Source organism: Tachysurus fulvidraco, chromosome 7 (assembly GCF_022655615.1).
Source record: "Tachysurus fulvidraco isolate hzauxx_2018 chromosome 7, HZAU_PFXX_2.0, whole genome shotgun sequence".
Lineage (NCBI taxonomy): Eukaryota > Metazoa > Chordata > Actinopteri > Siluriformes > Bagridae > Tachysurus > Tachysurus fulvidraco.
In genome coordinates, this window is record NC_062524.1 from 578,019 (window position 1) to 591,695 (window position 13,677).

At 38.3% G+C, this 13,677-nt stretch overlaps 1 protein-coding gene across 2 annotated transcripts in view; it reads right to left on the reverse strand.

The window, feature by feature from the left end:
* Positions 1–13,677, reverse strand: part of LOC113653753 (interferon-induced very large GTPase 1-like) — an 859,689-nt gene that overhangs the window by 553,566 nt on the left and 292,446 nt on the right. The gene's annotated exons all lie outside the window — the stretch shown is intronic.

Consider the following 13,677-nt stretch of genomic DNA (forward strand, 5'->3'; position numbering starts at 1 on the left):
CTGTAAAGCATGTGCATCAGCCTGACTTTACAACACTATTACTACAACAGGTAATAACAATGAAGAACTAGTTAGCAACCATAACAGTGACTTCTTGTTAAACCTAGCATATTCTTCGTGATCATTTATCTCCATACTCTTGGGTTGCGAGAGAGTGAACTAGAATTCATGGGCTGTTCATTTTTTTTGTAACGTGGCAATTTATTTTCAAGTAATCTGGTGTACTCTAAACATATTCGGCTCAATTACATTTTATTTCTATTATCAGTGAAACAGATGAGGGTGCTGGGAAGGAGAACGCAGGCCAGGGTCCAAAAAAAGAAAATTTATTAACATAAAGGATAGTAATAAATGTCTATATATGAAAACATAAATGCACAGAAAGTAACCAGGCAAAGTCTTGGGCTGAAAAAAAATAATCCAATCAGAAAACGGGCAGTAATCCACACGGGAAAAAGGGTAATCCGAAATGTCAATAACCGGAGCGCAAAAAACGGAACCAAAACAACCGGCAGCAGAGAAAACTCACGTAAGGAATGACAGGGAAAAAAGGTAATCCGAGACGGGAAAATCCACACGGAAATAGAAAACGCGAGGCACAGATAACACTCGGACCGGAGGCTGGCAGGAGTGACTCAACAAAGCGACGTAGTGACGAGAGATCATCTGGCGAGAATCTAGCATGAATGGCGTGCTTAAATAGCAGTGCCGAGTATAAAAGTCATGCGACAGGGAATGACGTCACCAGAGTGCGCCGCGAAGGTGAGCTTCGGATGAGTGCGCTGACATCTATAGCTGTTAATGGTGAACATCTGGACCACATTCTGCCAACTTAATATCAAATCAAATGAACCTGAAGCCCAGATTACAACCCTTATATGGATGGTTCTGGCCCATGGGATATGTTTTCACACATGGCCTAGCTTGACCAAATACTAAAAAAAATGTAGCTTACAAACACTTGGTTGTGTGAACTTCCAAAATACATAAATGGTTGCTGAAGAACAATAAGAGATGAACTTCCATCATCACTCCGTGCATTCACAATGTCTCCAGTTCCATAAGGGTAAAAGGGACCTAATACAGCAGATCAGATACACAAAACATTAAATAGTCAAAATGAATATTAATATAAACATTATTTTAAAATGTAAAAATATTGTATTATTACACATTAATAAAGCATATGATGCAGTTAATTAATCAATATATAGTTAATATATGATATATAATTAAGTATATTAATATAAACCAAATAGTTAATATGTAATTATTTGCAGTCAATAGTTAAATATTTATATAGTTAAATGCTATAGTTAATTATCTACCTTACTATATCACATCCTCACTGTAACACTCAGACTTATGTCAGACTTTAAAATAGTCATTTAAAGAGTTCAAAAGGTATTGGGCAATTAGTCCTACTTATTATGAAAAAGCCGGGGGCTCAGAAGTGGCATCTTAGTGGAACATGGACATGACCTTCAGATCGGTAGTCCAACACCTTAACCACTGGGCTGCCACATCCCAAAATTACTGATGGGAAGGTCATAAGTTCGAATCCTATGTACACCAAGATGCTGCTGCTGGCCCCTGAGCAAGGCCCTTAACCCTCAATTGCTCAAATGTATAAATTAAAATGTAAGACACTCTGGATAACTTTGGATAGCTATAGTACTCACACACTGTATTACTCCCTCACTGTAACACTCTGCCACCATAATATCACCCCACTGTAACATTCATGTATTATAATGCATCTTTACTTATACATTCCCTGATGGTATATGGCTATGGGAAAGTTAATAGGAAGCACTCAGCTATGGGGTATTTGTGGTTAGCCTTGTATGTAGTATAAATATTAGTGGTTAAGCTATTATTATTATTATTATTATTATTATTATTATTATTATTATTATTATTATTATTATTATTATTACTCTCTGTAATACTCCTTCACTGTAGGAAAACGTATATCTTTCCCTCAAGACTTACCTTTTCATTGACCTACCCCCTTTCTTTAATACCCCATCAATGTAACACTCGTGCACTTACCCCACTGGACTCCACCTAATGTATTTTAGGTTTTAACACTAAAAGCTGATCCTAATGTTAGACCTAATAATGGCCATTCTTTGTAGTTTGAGGAGTTTTAAAAGCATTGGACAGCCAGGATGTGCTTTAATTATAAACATTGTTACTTTTGTTCCAAAGTTATATTTTAACATTCAACATGTCAATCAATTAATGAACTGAATCACTTTATAGATTAACAAACCCAAATAAATATATAAATATTATAAACATTAATGTATATTTTCAATGTTTAGCATTCTAAATTGAATTTTACTTATACATTGTTTCCCCTGTTGTTTGTTCCACTGCATAAGGTTTACAACCATCATTAATGAATTTATGAGTTTATATTCTTTATATATTATATATTGTCAATAGTTAAAATTGGAATTAAAATTTTGTTACCTGTTGATTGGCTCCTACTTTGGCCCAATGCTAGAAACACAACACAAAATGTTTACATTAATTATACATAATGGGACTCATTCAATTGAAAACAATGTGATATTGGTGGTTAAGGGGGTGTTAGTTTTAGGTCATTTTTGCTTTAATAATTTAATAATATGTAATCAGAATCTTACCTTGTAATATCAACACACACAGTGGAATTAGACACCTCATTGTGTATGTCTGTGTGAAAAACATCTCAGTTAATAAACTTACAAATTATACAAGTATTTTTTGGATTAATGCACATTTAAAAATATATATATAATGTTATTAAAAATAATTAAACTATCAATTTCTCTCCAATTATTTGTATTTTTTTATTTTTTATTCTGTCACTTTACCTTCTTGCTGGAAAAGTCAGTGCTGAGCTTCATCCTCTCTCTCTCTCTCTCTCTCTCTCTCTCTCTCTCTCTCTCTCTCTCTCTCTCTCAGACTTCAGCTCAGATGTATCTCTTAGTACTGATGCTACTCCTACTCTACTTCCCTCTGCAGCGGCTTCCTTGTGCTCCACATCATTTATATACTTTTATAAGTAAAAGTGGGCAGAATTTGACTGTTAAACTAAGGAATCCATAAACAATGTTCTAAACCAGTTTTTAGGTTTGTCCACATATTTACTTCCTTGTATTGGTGCCAAATGTATTTTTAAACAATGCTTGATATGTTCTGATGGGCAGCTGTGGTGATTCATTTGAACAATTTATGGACAATTGACTTTTCATATGCTTTTAAACACTCTTTGAATCTTATTCAAGATCTTATCTGATCTGATTAAGTCATAGGTATATAATCAATAATTATGACAAACATTCAGCTTGTCCAGTGTGTGAGCTGCAGGATGGTTACTAGTTCTTTCTCCATCATTAGCGTAAATCAGCTTTAAAGGTGCATCCAGATACTAGAATATTGTCATTTCTGTAGGGGAAAGTCTAGATGCCTAAGGCAGAGTTAGTAACCCTCTAACTTCTGTTGTATGAAGGCCCTGGGGAGGAAGAGGAGTTGTAGGATTCATGGGAGATCCATGTTACATTAAAACAGTCAACTTGACTATGATTTACAGAGGCACACCTACACCACTGGTTAACTTTTCAGTTAAAAGACAAAGTGAAATAAGGATGACTAAGAAAAACAAGAAAAAGAGAAGGAATGAGAAACGTAAGTCTAGGAGACAAAAGAAAATATGAGATGAGAAACTAATTGAAATGGAATGTTTCATTAAAGAAATGTGGAAGGCTAAGAACTACGCCTTCTGAAACAGACACTGTACCTAGACAGTTGGAAAAAGAACACCTTAGGAATATGATAGGTTTTGTTTAATGAAAAGTGTATGAAGGCCTGTGTGATGTTCAATGTTGCAACAAGATCCTGACTTTGAATGCTGAGATGGCAAAGGTCAAAATTTCCAGTGAAGTCCAAAATAAGCAGAATACCACAGTATAAAAGTCCCAGTGAAAATCAAGAAAGTTTGCATTATTCTAGGCAGAACCACAGCGTATTATACGTTGTTATTGCTTATCAATTTTCCATCAGAGGACAAACGCAGGCTTACACTTTGAGAGTGTTTCTTGTTTTGTTACTATCTTTGCATTTTAATTACTTTGACTTGTTCTAACATTGTTTTATTATTTGAAGGAGATTTAATTATTTTTATTTTAATTTACATATATTGCACACATTTATTTGTATTTAATTGCTTTTAATAAAAACAAGGAGTCCCATTGTGAGGACCCTGAGAAGACAAGAAGGTCTAAGACTGACTCCTTCATCTAAAGATTGAAACAATACTGTAGTTTAGGTAGAAGAACTTGATGAGGATCCTTTGTTAGAAGACCGAAGGACTTCGAAGGACACCTGCGTTCATGGTAAAACCAACTCTGATATATAATATAATGTTAATAAAAATAATAAAACTATCAATTTCTTTTCAATTAATTGTAATTTTTTATTTTTTATTCTGTCACTTTACCTCCTTGCTGGAGAAGTCAGTGCTGAGCCTCTCTCTCTCCCTCTCTCTCTCTCTCTCTCTCTCTCTCTCTCTCTCTCTCTCTCTCTCTCTCTCTCTCTCGGGGTCTCTCAGACTTCAGCTCAGATGTATCTGTTAGTACTGATGCTACTTTCTGATAGTTGATCTTGTGTTTTCTTGTGTTTCAAAACTAGCCCGTTCAAACTAGGACACATTGCTTAGTGGGAGAGACGAAGGGTTACGTACGCAGTCTGAAAACAAGAGTCACTAAGGGACACATACCTCAGTATAAATGACCTCACTCCGGCATTAGAGCCCTCACAGCGGGGCATGCTACACATGCCTAACAAGTTTGCTCTCCTTATTAAAGCACCTGCTGAGAAACCTTAAAGAGCTCTGGTTATAGGAAACTCCATCTTAATGCATGTGAAATTAGCTAGGCCTTTAGAGGGCTCTAGCAGCACTGGTTAGGTGTATTCCGGGTGCCGAACATAGCAGGTAATTTTAGGTTCTTAGGGAAGCAAAGGTACTAGAAGGTAGTTTTCCACATAGGAACTAACGAAACACTAACAAAACACTGACTGTCAGTCAGAGATTACTAAGAGTTATAATGTAGAGGTGATGTACAATGCTGTAGTATGCTCTGGCCTCATCCCAATGCAGCGTGGCGATGTAGCTTAGGAGTAGACAAGCAGGCTAATCCAACCTTCTGCTAGCTGCATTGAGTCGTCACCCAGGGATAACAATATAGAGATTGTGTCTCCTTCCTAAGATAAACAAAAAACTATAAACACTTAGAACATTTGTTTTAGTAGCCTTATTAGCATAAATTTATATCATAGTTATTAAACAAAGTAATGTAGTTATTTAAACAAAGCTTGTCTGACCAGTTACAGTTATATTTATTAGTCACGCCTAACAGGCAAGGGAGGAGGTGTCCCAATTATTCATCATGATAAGCTTGACGTCAAGCAAGAAACCTAGTTGTTTCTTTAGACAAAGCAGTACTTGTTGGAGACTTTAATGTTCATTTTGATAAGTTAGAAGATCCTCTGAGAACAGCAGTTGTTTCCATCTTAGATTCAGTAGAAGTTAACAGAGAATGTAATAGGACCCACTCATAATGGAGGTCACACTCTTGTTTGCGTTCTAACCCTCGGATTAAATATAGAAAATATAGTCACAGTGCCTCAATCAGAAGCTTTCTCTGACCATTATCTCATATCATTTAAATTGTGCTTCGGACATGATATTTACAATTTGCCACGTCAACATGTTAAACGTACATTTACGTCCACTACTGCATAGAGATTTACCGACAGTCTCCCAGAATTATCATCCATGATTTTATCACCATCTGACCCACAGAACTTGATCAGGTGACTGATTATTTAGAATCAGCAGGGCTGTGAAGTGTCACAAATGACAGTCATTTTGGTCCTTTCTCCCACTCTCCCACCACACATTGTATTTCTCACGCAGAAAAACTTTTTGTCTATTTATCATATATTTAATAAGCCGCAGTGCCCAAAATGTATCAGTCCGCACCGCTGTCTCTATGGAAACAGGCAGGAACCAAACGCGTCTCCCCTGGAATTCTTAGTCGAGCCTGACACTTATCAGCCAATCAAAACAAGAGGCTACACAATAGCCAATCAGAAAATAGCACTATTGTATCTGGGTAAGATTTAATGCAACAACCAATGGAAAAAAAATAAAGTTCATTAGAGAGGTTATTTTCGATAGTCGGTTTGAACAAAACCTCAACACGAAACAGCTTGTCTCTGGACGGGACGTTGTCCTCAATCATGACTGTAAAAATGTCTGGGCTTGTGCTGAACTGTTTTATATGGAAGCAACATTACAAATGATAAAGGCGTCCAAAAAGGCAACAAACACTTACAATAAACACCAGCTAGGAAATAGGAACGTAAATGGTGTCAAACTTAAATGATCAGTATTTTGATTAGCATTGAAGGATTCATAGCTACAAAAAACTCAAACACTTCTAGATTGGTGTATTTCTCCAGCCTTATTATAGATAATAAAAATAATCCTACAATTTTATTTTATACTGTAGCAGAATTAACTATATAAATAAAAACACTGTTGAAAAGTGCACACCATCTATTTGTAGCAGTAACAACTTCATGAATGATTATAATGGAAATATTGATAACATCAGGCCAAAAATTCAGACCATTTATTTAATACCAAACAAAAAATGTTGATAAATAATTTTAGATAACATTATTAGATCAATTACCCATGTGTTTTTTTTTAAACTAATATTACCAGTAGATATCAAATCATTCTGAAATGAATAAATTCTTCCCTTTGCACTGGCTATTTGCCGAAATATTTTGAGCTAGCAGCTATCTAATATGATTAAAAAACCTAACCTCGACCAAACCCAGCTGTCCAACTATAGACCAATATCACACCTCCCCTTTATCTCCAAGATCCTAGAAAAGTTGTAGCTCAGCAGTTATGTTCAGACCTACATAGGAATAATATACATTAAATGTATCAGTCAGGATTTAGGCCTCATCATAGCACAGAGACAGCGCTGGTTAAAGTGGTAAATGTCCTGATACTGGTCTCTGATCAGGGTTGTGTCTCTTTACTGGTGTTACTTGATCTTAGTGCAGCTTTTGATACTATTGATGTTTTTTTTATGGCTAGAACATGTTGTTGGTGTTAAAGGGGCAGCTCTCTCCTGGCTCAGGTCTTATCTAACTGATATCAGTTTGTAGATCAAAAGTCAGATGTGAGTCAGCAGCTTAAGAAGATTGTGTGAAGGACATCAGACAGTGGACGCTTACTAACTTCCTCCTGCTTAACTCTGACACACAGAAGATCTTGTACCAGGACCACAGACAGCCAGAAGTAAGCTTTCTGATTAGAGAAACTCTGGATGGTCTTTCTACTACATCATGTGCAGCAGTGAAAGACCTCGGTGTGATGATTGATAAAGGTCTCTCATTTGCAGCTCACATAAATAACCCTAACCCATGACATGATACAGAAACACTAGTTCATGCATTTTTTACCTATAGGTTGGATTATAGTAATACTTTACTGTCTGGATGTTCCAGTAGGAGCAGAAACAAGCCCAGTTAGTCCAGAACACAGCAGCTAGAGTCCTAACTAGAACCAGAAGATATGAACATATCACCCCGATCTTATCCTCACTGCATTGGCTTATAGTCAAGTTTCACATTGATTATAAAATACTAATATTAATCTATAAAGCACTTAATGGTCTAATGGTTAAACAGACAGGTAAAGCTGCATTTAACTAAACAATGCATCTAAAGGACTTAACATGTAATTATGCCCATTTTTAAATTACTTATGAAATATTATTTTAGTTTATTTTTAGAACATTAATATTTAAGATAGAATTTAATTCGTGAGAAATAGCTGGTAACAGTAGAGTACACTTATAACATGGCTTACTCAAAAACAAAATACTTTACTCACGAAACAATTTAATCACTTTCTGAATGTTCTTTTTGTTGTTTTCTGAGTTTTATTTATTGATTTTCTAAAAGCATCTATACTAATGCAGATTGAGTTCCTGTCATTGAGCAGTGTACAGTTCAGAGTAAAAGAGAAGCAGCTCATAGATAGTATGATAGGTAGCTCATAGGAGCTAGTGGTTGACCTGAGGAGGTATAAGGCACTTATGACCCCTGTTTCCATCCACAGGGTTTCTGTGGACATGGTGGAGGATTACAAATACCTGAGAGTTAATAAAATGGACCGGACTAATAACTCTGAAGCCATGTACAACAATAGCTAGAGCGGTCTACTTTCTGAGAAGGTTGAGGTCCTTCATCTGCAAGATGATGCTGAAGTTGATGCTGTTCTATGAGTCGGTGATGATGTCCTACAGTGATGTTGTGGGAAAGTAGTTGGACTTTATGACTTTAGTGTCAGAAAGAAGGATGTCTAAGCTTCTGACCATCTCAGACAACATCTTCCACCAACTCTATGATGTCCTGAACAGATACAGGAGTAAAGGAGTGATGTCCTGGACAGATAAAGGAGTATGAAAAAAAAGAGTGCTCCACAGAGCAACACAGGAAATCTTTCTTATCTGTTACAATTCATTAGTACAACAACATATTTTAATGTGCAACAATACACCTTTATCTGTATAGTTATTTAAATATTTTATATATATTAACTTAGTGTATGTAAGTCTTATTCTTCTCTCATTTTATATATAATTCTGTTTCTATATTCTTATTTTGGTGACTTGTAGCTGTGATAACAAACCTAATTTCCCCCATGGGATTAATAAAGTATTTCTGAATCTGATAGATAAACTGTGTGGTATACATATGTCTGAAACACACAGAATGTCTCTGTGTAGCATTTCAGTTTCCCATTACAGGAACTAAGAGACAAAAAATGTTCCAGCATTACAATGTCTCTGTGCACAAAGCAAGATGTGTAGAGATAACATCAATCATTCTATTGTGGCTCATAAGACTTTAATTATCACCTGACTAAATTAATATGATTAAACATCAACCCGGGTTGAACCAGGTTTGGTTAACATGCAAGAATGGGAAATGTAAGAGAGATGGAAAAGATAAACTAGAATCTGAGTACAAAAAATGTCACTTCCTGATATTTAAATCTAGATGTGTTACGCACTTAGAACTTACTTAGAACTTCATTGAACCTAATTTTAGGTGAGTATTAGAACAGATAGTCTTTCTATCTGTAGCAATTTCTTGCTAGGCATTATGTTTTGTTGTGCTGTGCCCTGCTGGGCTGTTTTGCGTTACGTTATTCGATGCCTTGCTGGGCTGTGTTGGGTTGCGTTGTGTTGTGCCTTGCTGGGCCATGTTGTGTTGCGTTATGCTGGGTTATGACTTGCTATGCGTTATGATACGTTATGCTGTGCCTCGCTAGGCTGTTGTGATACGTTATGCCACGCCTTGCTAGGCGTTATGATACATTATGTTAGGACTCGCTGGCTGTTATGATACTTTGTGCAGGAAATATTTACTGACAAATGGTCTAACTTTTTAACTTAAATGCTAGCCAGCAATGAAAATGAAAAGCTAGATTAAATTTCCCTCCTCCTTGTAGAAGCTCTGCAGCGAAAGAAGATAGTGAGCTGGTGGATTGATAATCGATGGCTACTGGCTCTGCTCGTATTGTGTTTCTGTTCTTTACTTTTTATTTATTTATTTATTTATTTATTTTTAATAAATGTTCCAAAGCTGGGAAAGGCACTGAGAAGCATCCTAACCGCTGCTTCATCAATTATTCAATAGCTGGACTAATCCGTGGTTTTCGCAGGAGTGTCTTGGTTGCCTACTCATTCGTTTGCCTATAATAATTTGCTTTCTGATGTTAAAGAACCTGAAATTGTCGATTCTTTGTTGGAAAAGGAAGTTAAGAATGGATTTTTGTTGGGCCTTTTGGAAGTCTCATTTCCCGAGTTGTTGTATGGATCCTAGAGGGATGGCTAATCAGGGGATATTCAGGGAGGAGGCACTTGGTTTCTCATGTTCTGTTTGTGATTGAGCTAGCTCTGCTATTAACTGCGATTTAAACTCTGTGTCTATTTGGAGTTTAAACTGCAAGCTATCTCCTTTTGTGTATGTATATGGAACTATAAGAGGTCGTGATTACTATTAGTATACTCGAGCCGAAAGGGAAGTTTGAAGACGCTTTGAACTTAAGGTAAATCTATACGGCGCGCATGTTCGTGTATAATGGTGCGTCTGTTGAGCCGGAAGCGACCTTAGGGCTGGCGTGTTGTACAGTCTGTTATTCTATGCTACGTTAGGCTATGCTTTGCTATGCTATGCATGCTATGCTATGCTAGGTTATATTATTGTATGGTATAAGATAAGGTTATGCTATGCTTCTGCATTGTTAATCACGATGGGTCATGCCATGCTTGCTATACTAGGCTAGATTACCTCATGCTAGGTAATGCTATGCCTCGATATGCCTCGATATGCCAGCTCGTTATGTTATGCTATGTTATGTTATGCTAGGTAGGCTATGCCTTGCTAGACTATGTTGCGTTATGCTAGGTTAGGCTTGCCTTGTTAGGCTATGTTGTTACGTTATGCTATGCCTTGCTAGACCAGGTTAGGTTACATTGCACTATGTTATGCCTCACTAGGCTGTTATGATTCGTTATGCTATGCCTCGCTAGACTATGTTATGTTACGTTATGCTATGCCTTGCTAGGCTATGTTAGGTTACTTTATGCTATGCCCTGCTAGGCTATGTTACGTTATGTTATGCTATGCCCTGCTAAGATATGTTAGGTTAGGTTATGTTATGCTATGCCCTGCTAAGCTATGTTGGGTTATGTTATGCTATGCCCTGCTAGGCTATGTTACGGTACGTTATGTTTACATTGCTAGGCCATGTTATATTACGCTATGTTAGGTCTTGTTGGCTGTTATGATATGTTATGCTATGCCTTGCTAGGCGTTATGTTGCGTTATGCTAGGACCCTTAATCTGTGTTATGATGTGTTGTGCTGTGCCTTGCTGGGCTATGTTGTGTTGCGTTGCATTGTGCTGCACCTTGCTAGGCTGTGTTAGGTGACATGTTGGCTGTTGTGATACATCAGGCTGTGCCTCGATAGGCTGTTGTGATACATTGTACTGTGCCTTGCTAGGCTATGTTAGGTTACGTTATGCTATGTTATGCCTCGCTAGGCTGTTATGATGCGTTATGCTATGCCTTTCTGGGCTATGTTGTGTTGCGTTGTGTAGGGCTGTGCCTTGCTAGGCCGTTAGGTAACGTTACGCTATGTTATGCTTTGCTAGACTGTTGTGATACGTTATGCTGTGCCTCTCTAGGCTGTGTTGTGATACATTATGCTATGCCTTGCTAGGCCATGTTAAGTTATGTTGCACTATGTTGTACCTCGCTAGGCTGTTGTGATGCGTCGTGCTGAGCCTCGCTAGGCTGTTATGATACGTTAGGCCATGCCTGCTAGGCATTTTTGTTGCTTGCCTACTCATCCGTTTGCCTATAATAATTTGCTTTCTGCTGTTAAAGAACTGAAATTGTCGATTCTTTGTTGGAAAAGGAAGTTAAGAATGGTTTTTTTGTTGGGCCTTTTGGAAGTCTAATTTCCCGGGTTGTTGTATGGATCCTAGAGGGATGGCTACTCAGGGGATATTCAGGGAGGAGGCACTTGGTTTCTCATGTTTTGTTTGTGATTGAGCTAGCTCTGCTGCTAGCTCTCCTCTGCTGCTGTCCCTAAAGGTACGTAGCTGAACCAGGAGTGGAACGTTAAAAAAGGTTCTGGTTGCTCCTTGGAAAATTGGTATGGGATTTCTTTTTTTTTTTTTCTCATCATGATGTTCTGGAATCTTCTGCAGCCCTTGAATCGTATACAGATGCTGCGCCTTCCGTTGGTTTTAGGGGGGAGATTTAATGGTCAGTGGTTGCTAGTAAATGGCAAAGGAACTGCTTTCCGTGCCTGATAATAACATGTCCTCTGCTCTTTTAGTATTTTACTAATAAGATTGGCTAGTGAAATGCTCGCTTTAATCCTCTGCTGGCTCTTCAGTTAGCAGGAAGAGCCAGGGACGATTGCCTTGTATGGTCTGTGTGGGGGGAATTTGTCTTGCTGCTTTCCCAGTTAAATGGGAGATTGTCCCCAGAAGCTGCTGCTGTTCCCTGACTAGCTTTCATGGAGCTCATGAAAAGGATGGGGAATTCAGAACAGAGCAATACCACCAAAGGTAAATTTTATAAGCTTTCAAATAAAAAATGTAAATATGTCAAAGAATTGTCTTTATTTTGACTCAAGTGGTCCTGACTGAACTATGTTTTATTGATGAGATCATATGTTCTGGATCATGAACAGATCCTTACTTTCTCCATACTTTGTCCTTTCAGCACTTTGGTTCATCTTAGTTACCCAACCTTCTCATCTCTGTACAATTCCCATCTGGTCTTACTCATGAGAAGTTTGTATCTTCTGCTATGGTCTCAATATTTCTCTGAGTCTTATTCGAGGTGGATTGTGAGATGTTCGCTCTGATCTATGGAGGTTGTTGTTGATGTCACCTGCTGTTGTTTCGGGTTTTTTTTTTCACAGCTCTCACATCTTTTCCATCATCAGAATCTGTTGTTTTTCTCAGCCACTCGGTTCACTGTTTTGCTGTCAGCACTCTGTCCACACTTCCTGGATTGCTACACAACTTCCAAGTCAGTGGCCATCTTGGATTTTCACTTCCAGGGCGGTGGCCATTTTAGGTGTTCAGCACTATATAAGGACGCTGCTTTCACATGGTTCCTTGCCAGATGGTCTTCTCAGCTTGCCCTGTACAATGTGATTCATCCAGCCTTGTTCCTGTTCTGCCTGGTTTGACTCTGTTTGTTTCTGGTTTCTGTGTTTTTACTTGCCCTGTATTACCTTGCCTGCCTGTGTACCGGATTATTGGACCTGTTTTTCACTCTGTGTTTTTGCCTTTCCTGTATTCTTTGCCTGCCTCTGTACTGAATTAGAGACTAGTCTTTATGCTGAGTGTTTGCCTGTATTGCCTAATTATTTTGTCAAGCTCATTAAAGACCTTTTATTATTTATATCGGGGTTCTACATTTGAGTCCTCTGTTCTGGCCCACCCTGAGAGTACCATCTGGCCAGTTATGTACCCAGCAGACGCACCAGACCTGACGTCCCTCCTCGTGAACCTGGCCAAGAACACCATGTCCCATGATAAGCAGATAACTGACCTTTCGAAGGCCACCAATGAACTCATCCATTACTCTTGAGCCTTTTTCAGCCCTGCCGTATCAACTCCAGCCCGGGAGCCACACATGCCTCACCCTGAACCTTTCTCCGGAGAACCAGGGATGTGCCGGCCATTCCTTTTTTCCGCATCAGATCACTCCATGGTGGCTTGTTATCTCACTGCTAACTGGCAAGGCCAGACGGTGGGCAACCACAGAGTGGGAACGCCAGTCATCTCTCTGCCTTTCCTATGAAGCGTTCAGCAGAGAGCTTTGCAAGATTTTTGACTTCACCACTCCCCAAGAGGATGCCACACAGAGACATCTCCGGACAATCACTCCATAGCTGAATATGCAGTGGACTTTTGGATGGCTGCGGCAGATAGTGGATGGGGTGCCATTGCTTTATATGACGCCTTCTACAGGGGTTTGGCAGCTGAGTTCAA